This window comes from Melospiza melodia, chromosome 17 (assembly GCF_035770615.1).
Source record: "Melospiza melodia melodia isolate bMelMel2 chromosome 17, bMelMel2.pri, whole genome shotgun sequence".
Taxonomy (NCBI): Eukaryota; Metazoa; Chordata; class Aves; order Passeriformes; family Passerellidae; genus Melospiza; species Melospiza melodia.
In genome coordinates, this window is record NC_086210.1 from 14,662,126 (window position 1) to 14,672,451 (window position 10,326).

The following is a 10,326-nucleotide window of genomic DNA, read 5'->3' on the forward strand; positions in this document are numbered from 1 at the left end:
CCCGGATCCGGCGGGACACCAGGTCTACCCCGTGGCCGGGGACACCAGGTCTACCCCGTATGCGGCGGGACACCAGGTCTACCCCGTGGCCGGGGACACCAGGTCTACCCCGGATCCGGCGGGACACCAGCTCTACCCCGTGGACGGGGACTCCACGTCTACCCCGTGGCCGGCGGGACACCAGGTCTACCCCGGGCCGCGGGACACCAGGTCTACCCCGCCGCCCGGGACACCAGGTCTACCCTGCGGCCGGCGGGACACAAGGTCTACCCCACCGCCCGGGACACCAGGTCTACCCCGCGCCGCGGGACACCAGGTCTACCCCGCCGCCCGGGAGACCAGGTCTACTCCGGGGCCTGCGGGACACCAGGTCTACCCCGGGGCCGGCGGGACACCAGGTCTACCCCGCTGCCCGGGACACCAGGTCTACCCCGGGGCCCGGGACACCAGGTCTACCCCGTGGCCGAGGACACCAGATCTACCCCGCGGCCGGCGGGACACCAGGTCTACCCCGTGGCCGGGGACACCAGGTCTACCCCGGATCCGGCGGGACACCAGGTCTACCCGGTGGCCGGGGACACAAGGTCTATCCCGGGCCGGCGGGACACCAGGTCTACCCCGTGGCCGGGGACACCAGGTCTACCCCGGGGCCTTGGACACCAGGTCTACCCCGGGGCCGGCGTGACACCAGGTCTACCCCGGGGCCCGGGACACCAGGTCTACCCTGGGGCCCGGGACACCAGGTCTACCCCGGGGCCTTGGACACCAGGTCTACCCCGGGGCCGGCGGGACACCAGGTCTACCCCGGGGCCCGGGACACCAGGTCTACCCCGGATCCCGGGAAACCAGGTCTACCCCGGGGCCGGGAAACCAGGTCTACCCCGGGGCCGGCGGGACACCAGGTCTACCCCGGGGCCGGCGGGACACCAGGTCTACCCCGCGGCCCGGGACACCAGGTCTACCCCGCCGCCCGGGACACCAGGTCTACCCCGGGCCGCGGGACACCAGGTCTACCCCGCCGCCCGGGACACCAGGTCTACCCCGTGGCCGGGGAAACCAGGTCTACCCCGGAGCCCGGGACACCAGGTCTATCCCGGGTCCGGCGGGACACCAGGTGTACCCCGTGGCCGGGGACACCAGGTCTACCCCGGGTCCGGCGGGACACCAGGTCTACCCCGTGGCCGGGGACACCAGGTCTACCCCGGGGCCGGCGGGACACCCGGTCTACCCCGTGGCCGGGGACACCAGGTCTATCCCGGGGCCGGCGGGACACCAGGTCTACCCCGTGGCCGGGGACACCAGGTCTACCCCGGGGCCGGCGGGAAACCAGGTCTACCCCGTGGCCGGGGACACCAGGTCTACCCCGGGGCCGGCGGGACACCAGGTCTACCCCGTGGCCGGGGACACCAGGTCTACCCCGGGTCCGGCGGGACACCAGGTCTACCCCGGATGCGTCGGGACACCAGGTCTACCCCGTGGCCAGGGACACCAGGTCTACCCCGGGGCACGGGACACCAGGTCTACCCCGGATCCGGCGTGACACCAGGTCTACCCCGTGGCCGGGGACACCAGGTCTACCCCGGGGCCGGCGAGACACTAGGTCTACCCCGTGGCCCGGGACACCAGGTCTACCCCGGAGCCCGGGACACCAGGTCTACCCCGTGGCCGGGGACACCAGGTCTACCCCGGAGCCCGGGACACCAGGTCTACCCCGGATGCGGCGGGACAGCAGGTCTACCCCGTGCCGCGGGACACCAGGTCTACCCCGCCGCCCGGGAAACCAGGTCTACCCCGGGGCCTTGGACAACAGGTCTACCCCGCCGCCCGCGAAACCAGGTCTACCCCGCCGCCCGGGACACCAGGTCTACCCCGGGCCGCGGGACACCAGGTCTACCCCGCCGCCCGGGAAACCAGGTCTACCCCGGGCCGCGGGACACCAGGTCTACCCCGCCGCCCGGGACACCAGGTCTACCCCGCCGCCCGGGACACCAGGTCTACCCCGTGGCCGAGGACACCAGATCTACCCCGGGGCCGGCGGGACACCAGGTCTACCACGTGGCCGTGGACACCAGGTCTACCCCGGGTCCGGCGGGACACCACGTCTACCCCGTGGCCGGCGGGACACCAGGTCTACCCCGTGGCCGGGGACACCAGGTCTACCCCGGGGCCCGGGAAACCAGGTCTACCCCGGGGCCTTGGACAACGGGTCTACTCCGGGGCCCGGGACACCATGTCTACCACGGGGCCGGCGGGACACGAGGTCTACCCCGTGGCCGCGGACACCAGGTCTACCCCGGGGCCCGGGACACCAGGTCTACCCCGGATCCGGCGTGACACCAGGTCTACCCCGTGGACGGGGACACCAGGTCTACCCCGGGGCCGGCGAGACACTAGGTCTACCCCGTGGCCGGGGACACCAGGTCTTCCCCGGAGCCCGGGACACCAGGTCTACCCCGTGGCCGGGGACACCAGGTCTACCCCGGAGCCCGGGACAACAGGTCTGCCCCGGATGCGGCGGGACACCAGGTCTACCCCGTGCCGCGGGACACCAGGTCTACCCCGCCGCCCGGGAAACCAGGTCTACCCCGGGGCCTTGGACAACAGGTCTACCCCGCCGCCCGGGACACCAGGTCTAACCCGGGGCCCTGGTCACCAGGTCTACCCCGGCCCGCGGGACACCAGGTCTACCCCGCCGCCCGGGACACCAGGTCTACCCCGCCGCCCGGGAAACCAGGTCAACCCCGCCGCCCGGGAAACCAGGTCTACCCCGGGCCGCGGGACACCAGGTCTACCCCGCCGCCCGGGACACCAGGTCTACCCCGCCGCCCGGGACACCAGGTCTACCCCGTGGCCGAGGACACCAGATCTACCCCGGGGCCGGCGGGACACCAGGTCTACCACGTGGCCGGGGACACCAGGTCTACCCCGGGTCCGGCGGGACACCACGTCTACCCCGTGGCCGGCGGGACACCAGGTCTACCCCGTGGCCGGGGACACCAGGTCTACCCCGGGGCCCGGGAAACCAGGTCTACCCCGGGGCCTTGGACACCCGGTCTACTCCGGGGCCCGGGACACCATGTCTACCACGGGGCCGGCGGGACACCAGGTCTACCCCGTGGCCGCGGACACCAGGTCTACCCCGGGGCCCGGGACACCAGGTCTACCCCGGATCCGGCGTGACACCAGGTCTACCCCGTGGACGGGGACACCAGGTCTACCCCGGGGCCGGCGAGACACTAGGTCTACCCCGTGGCCGGGGACACCAGGTCTACCCCGGAGCCCGGGACACCAGGTCTACCCCGGATGCGGCGGGACACCAGGTCTACCCCGTGCCGCGGGACACCAGGTCTACCCCGCCGCCCGGGAAACCAGGTCTACCCCGGGGCCTTGGACAACAGGTCTACCCCGCCGCCCGCGAAACCAGGTCTACCCCGCCGCCCGGGACACCAGGTCTACCCCGGGCCGCGGGACACCAGGTCTACCCCGCCGCCCGGGACACCAGGTCTACCCCGCCGCCCGGGAAACCAGGTCTACCCCGCCGCCCGGGAAACCAGGTCTACCCCGGGCCGCGGGACACCAGGTCTACCCCGCCGCCCGGGACACCAGGTCTACCCCGCCGCCCGGGACACCAGGTCTACCCCGTGGCCGAGGACACCAGATCTACCCCGGGGCCGGCGGGACACCAGGTCTACCACGTGGCCGGGGACACCAGGTCTACCCCGGGTCCGGCGGGACACCACGTCTACCCCGTGGCCGGCGGGACACCAGGTCTACCCCGTGGCCGGGGATACCAGGTCTACCCCGGGGCCCGCGACACCAGGTCTACCCCGGGGCCTTGGACACCCGGTCTACTCCGTGGCCCGGGACACCATGTCTACCACGGGGCCGGCGGGACACCATGTCTACCCCGCCGCCCGGGACACCAGGTCTACCCCGCCGCCCGGGACACCAGGTCTACCCCGCCGCCCGGGACACCAGGTCTACCCCGGGCCGCGGGACACCAGGTCTACCCCGCCGCACGGGACACCAGGTCTACCCCGCCGCCGGGGACACCAGGTCTACCCCGTGGCCGAGGACACCAGATCTACCCCGGGGCCGGCGGGACACCAGGTCTACCCCGTGGCCGGGGACACCAGGTTTACCCCGGATCCGGCGGGACACCAGGTCTACCCCGTGGCCGGGGACACCAGGTCTACCCCGGATGCGGCGGGACACCAGGTCTACCCCGTGGCCGGGGACACCAGGTCTACCCCGGGGCCTTGGACAACAGGTCTACCCCGGGGCCGGCGGGACACCAGGTCTACCCCGGGGCCCGGGACACCAGGTCTACCCTGGGGCCCGGGACACCAGGTCTACCCCGGGGCCTTGGACACCAGGTCTACCCCGGGGCCGGCGGGACACCAGGTCTACCCCGGGGCCGGGGACACCAGGTCTACCCCGGGGCCGGCGAGACACTAGGTCTACCCCGTGGCCCGGGACACCAGGTCTACCCCGGAGCCCGGGACACCAGGTCTACCCCGTGGCCGGGGACACCAGGTCTACCCCGGAGCCCGGGACACCAGGTCTACCCCGGATGCGGCGGGACACCAGGTCTACCCCGTGCCGCGGGACACCAGGTCTACCCCGCCGCCCGGGAAACCAGGTCTACCCCGGGGCCTTGGACAACAGGTCTACCCCGCCGCCCGCGAAACCAGGTCTACCCCGCCGCCCGGGACACCAGGTCTACCCCGGGCCGCGGGACACCAGGTCTACCCCGCCGCCCGGGAAACCAGGTCTACCCCGGGCCGCGGGACACCAGGTCTACCCCGCCGCCCGGGACACCAGGTCTACCCCGCCGCCCGGGACACCAGGTCTACCCCGTGGCCGAGGACACCAGATCTACCCCGGGGCCGGCGGGACACCAGGTCTACCACGTGGCCGTGGACACCAGGTCTACCCCGGGTCCGGCGGGACACCACGTCTACCCCGTGGCCGGCGGGACACCAGGTCTACCCCGTGGCCGGGGACACCAGGTCTACCCCGGGGCCCGGGAAACCAGGTCTACCCCGGGGCCTTGGACAACGGGTCTACTCCGGGGCCCGGGACACCATGTCTACCACGGGGCCGGCGGGACACCAGGTCTACCCCGTGGCCGCGGACACCAGGTCTACCCCGGGGCCCGGGACACCAGGTCTACCCCGGATCCGGCGTGACACCAGGTCTACCCCGTGGACGGGGACACCAGGTCTACCCCGGGGCCGGCGAGACACTAGGTCTACCCCGTGGCCGGGGACACCAGGTCTTCCCCGGAGCCCGGGACACCAGGTCTACCCCGTGGCCGGGGACACCAGGTCTACCCCGGAGCCCGGGACAACAGGTCTGCCCCGGATGCGGCGGGACACCAGGTCTACCCCGTGCCGCGGGACACCAGGTCTACCCCGCCGCCCGGGAAACCAGGTCTACCCCGGGGCCTTGGACAACAGGTCTACCCCGCCGCCCGGGACACCAGGTCTAACCCGGGGCCCGGGTCACCAGGTCTACCCCGGCCCGCGGGACACCAGGTCTACCCCGCCGCCCGGGACACCAGGTCTACCCCGCCGCCCGGGAAACCAGGTCAACCCCGCCGCCCGGGAAACCAGGTCTACCCCGGGCCGCGGGACACCAGGTCTACCCCGCCGCCCGGGACACCAGGTCTACCCCGCCGCCCGGGACACCAGGTCTACCCCGTGGCCGAGGACACCAGATCTACCCCGGGGCCGGCGGGACACCAGGTCTACCACGTGGCCGGGGACACCAGGTCTACCCCGGGTCCGGCGGGACACCACGTCTACCCCGTGGCCGGCGGGACACCAGGTCTACCCCGTGGCCGGGGACACCAGGTCTACCCCGGGGCCCGGGAAACCAGGTCTACCCCGGGGCCTTGGACACCCGGTCTACTCCGGGGCCCGGGACACCATGTCTACCACGGGGCCGGCGGGACACCAGGTCTACCCCGTGGCCGCGGACACCAGGTCTACCCCGGGGCCCGGGACACCAGGTCTACCCCGGATCCGGCGTGACACCAGGTCTACCCCGTGGACGGGGACACCAGGTCTACCCCGGGGCCGGCGAGACACTAGGTCTACCCCGTGGCCGGGGACACCAGGTCTACCCCGGAGCCCGGGACACCAGGTCTACCCCGGATGCGGCGGGACACCAGGTCTACCCCGTGCCGCGGGACACCAGGTCTACCCCGCCGCCCGGGAAACCAGGTCTACCCCGGGGCCTTGGACAACAGGTCTACCCCGCCGCCCGCGAAACCAGGTCTACCCCGCCGCCCGGGACACCAGGTCTACCCCGGGCCGCGGGACACCAGGTCTACCCCGCCGCCCGGGACACCAGGTCTACCCCGCCGCCCGGGAAACCAGGTCTACCCCGCCGCCCGGGAAACCAGGTCTACCCCGGGCCGCGGGACACCAGGTCTACCCCGCCGCCCGGGACACCAGGTCTACCCCGCCGCCCGGGACACCAGGTCTACCCCGTGGCCGAGGACACCAGATCTACCCCGGGGCCGGCGGGACACCAGGTCTACCACGTGGCCGGGGACACCAGGTCTACCCCGGGTCCGGCGGGACACCACGTCTACCCCGTGGCCGGCGGGACACCAGGTCTACCCCGTGGCCGGGGATACCAGGTCTACCCCGGGGCCCGCGACACCAGGTCTACCCCGGGGCCTTGGACACCCGGTCTACTCCGTGGCCCGGGACACCATGTCTACCACGGGGCCGGCGGGACACCATGTCTACCCCGCCGCCCGGGACACCAGGTCTACCCCGCCGCCCGGGACACCAGGTCTACCACGCCGCCCGGGACACCAGGTCTACCCCGGGCCGCGGGACACCAGGTCTACCCCGCCGCACGGGACACCAGGTCTACCCCGCCGCCCGGGACACCAGGTCTACCCCGTGGCCGAGGACACCAGATCTACCCCGGGGCCGGCGGGACACCAGGTCTACCCCGTGGCCGGGGACACCAGGTTTACCCCGGATCCGGCGGGACACCAGGTCTACCCCGTGGCCGGGGACACCAGGTCTACCCCGGATGCGGCGGGACACCAGGTCTACCCCGTGGCCGGGGACACCAGGTCTACCCCGGGGCCTTGGACAACAGGTCTACCCCGGGGCCGGCGGGACACCAGGTCTACCCCGGGGCCCGGGACACCAGGTCTACCCTGGGGCCCGGGACACCAGGTCTACCCCGGGGCCTTGGACACCAGGTCTACCCCGGGGCCGGCGGGACACCAGGTCTACCCCGGGGCCGGGGACACCAGGTCTACCCCGGGGCCGGCGGGACACCAGGTCTACCCCGTGGCCGGGGACACCAGGTCTACCCCGGGGCCGGCGGGAAACCAGGTCTACCCCGTGGCCGGGGACACCAGGTCTACCCCGCGGCCGGCGGGACACCAGGTCTACCCCGTGGCCGGGGACACCAGGTCTACCCCGGGTCCGGCGGGACACCAGGTCTACCCTGGATGCGTCGGGACACCAGGTCTACCCCGTGGCCGGGGACACCAGGTCTACCCCGGGGCCCGGGACACCAGGTCTACCCCGGATCCGGCGGGACACCAGGTCTACCCCGTGGCCGGGGACACCAGGTCTACCCCGTGGCCGGCGGGACACTAGGTCTACCCCGTGGCCGGGGATACCAGGTCTACCCCGGAGCCCGGGACACCAGGTCTACCCCGTGGCCGGGGACACCAGGTCTACCCCGGAGCCCGGGACACCAGGTCTACCCCGGATGCGGCGGGACACCAGGTCTACCCCGTGCCGCGGGACACCAGGTCTACCCCGCCGCCCGGGACACCAGGTCTACCCCGGGGCCTTGGACAACAGGTCTACCCCGCCGCCCGGGAAACCAGGTCTACCCCGCCGCCCGGGCCACCAGGTCTACCCCGGGCCGCCGGACACCAGGTCTACCCCGCCGCCCGGGACACCAGGTCTACCCCGCCGCCCGGGACACCAGGTCTACCCCGTGGCCGAGGACACCAGATCTACCACGTGGCCGGCGGGACACCAGGTCTACCCCGTGGCCGGGGACACCAGGTCTACCCCGGATCCGGCGGGACACCAGGTCTACCCCGCCGCCCGGGACACCAGGTCTACCCCGTGGTCGGCGGGACACCAGGTCTACCCCGTGGCCGGGGACACCAGGTCTACCCCGTGGCCGGGGACACCAGGTCTACCCCGGTGCCCGGGACACCAGGTGTACCCCGGAGCCCGGGACACCAGGTCTACCCCGGATCCGGCGGGACACCAGGTCTACCCCGCCGCCCGGGACACCTGGTCTACCCCGGGGCCGGCGGGACACCAGGTCTACCCCGTGGCCGGGGACACCAGGTCTACCCCGTGTCCGGCCGGACACCAGGTCTACCCCGTGGCCGTGGACACCAGGTCTACCCCGGAGCCCGGGACACCAGGTCTACCCCGGATCCGGCGGGACACCAGGTCTACCCCGTGGCCGGGGACACCAGGTCTACCCCGTATGCGGCGGGACACCAGGTCTACCCCGTGGCCGGGGACACCAGGTCTACCCCGGATCCGGCGGGACACCAGCTCTACCCCGTGGCCGGGGACTCCACGTCTACCCCGTGGCCGGCGGGACACCAGGTCTACCCCGGGCCGCGGGACACCAGGTCTACCCCGCCGCCCGGGACACCAGGTCTACCCCGCGGCCGGCGGGACACCAGGTCTACCCCACCGCCCGGGACACCAGGTCTACCCCGCGCCGCGGGACACCAGGTCTACCCCGCCGCCCGGGAGACCAGGTCTACTCCGGGGCCTGCGGGACACCAGGTCTACCCCGTGGCCGGCGGGACACCAGGTCTACCCCGCTGCCCGGGACACCAGGTCTACCCCGGGGCCCGGGACACCAGGTCTACCCCGTGGCCGAGGACACCAGATCTACCCCGGGGCCGGCGGGACACCAGGTCTACCCCGTGGCCGGGGACACCAGGTCTACCCCGGATCCGGCGGGACACCAGGTCTACCCGGTGGCCGGGGACACAAGGTCTATCCCGGGGCCGGCGGGACACCAGGTCTACCCCGTGGCCGGGGACACCAGGTCTACCCCGGGGCCTTGGACACCAGGTCTACCCCGGGGCCGGCGGGACACCAGGTCTACCCCGGGGCCCGGGACACCAGGTCTACCCTGGGGCCCGGGACACCAGGTCTACCCCGGGGCCTTGGACACCAGGTCTACCCCGGGGCCGGCGGGACACCAGGTCTACCCCGGGGCCCGGGACACCAGGTCTACCCCGGATCCCGGGAAACCAGGTCTACCCCGGGGCCGGGACACCAGGTCTACCCCGGGGCCGGCGGGACACCAGGTCTACCCCGGGGCCGGCGGGACACCAGGTCTACCCCGCGGCCGGGGACACCAGGTCTACCCCGCCGCCCGGGACACCAGGTCTACCCCGGGCCGCGGGACACCAGGTCTACCCCGCCGCCCGGGACACCAGGTCTACCCCGTGGCCGGGGAAACCAGGTCTACCCCGGAGCCCGGACACCAGGTCTATCCCGGGTCCGGCGGGACACCAGGTGTACCCCGTGGCCGGGGACACCAGGTCTACCCCGGTGCCGGCGGGACACCAGGTCTACCCCGTGGCCGTGGACACCAGGTCTACCCCGGAGCCCGGGACACCAGGTCTACCCCGTGGCCGGGGACACCAGGTCTACCCCGGAGCCCGGGACACCAGGTCTACCCCGGATGCGGCGGGACACCAGGTCTACCCCGTGCCGCGGGACACCAGGTCTACCCCGCCGCCCGGGAAACCAGGTCTACCCCGGGGCCTTGGACAACAGGTCTACCCCGCCGCCCGCGAAACCAGGTCTACCCCGCCGCCCGGGACACCAGGTCTACCCCGGGCCGCGGGACACCAGGTCTACCCCGCCGCCCGGGAAACCAGGTCTACCCCGGGCCGCGGGACACCAGGTCTACCCCGCCGCCCGGGACACCAGGTCTACCCCGCCGCGCGGGAAACCAGGTCTACCCCGTGGCCGAGGACACCAGGTCTACCCCGGGGCCGGCGGGACACCAGGTCTACCCCGGGGCCCGCGACACCAGGTCTACCCCGCCGGCCGGGGCCACCAGGTCTACCCCGGGGCCCGGGACACCAGGTCTACCCCGTGGCCGGGGACACCAGGTCTACCCCGGAGCCCGGGACAACAGGTCTGCCCCGGATGCGGCGGGACACCAGGTCTACCCCGTGCCGCGGGACACCAGGTCTACCCCGCCGCCCGGGAAACCAGGTCTACCCCGGGGCCTTGGACAACAGGTCTACCCCGCCGCCCGGGACACCAGGTCTAACCC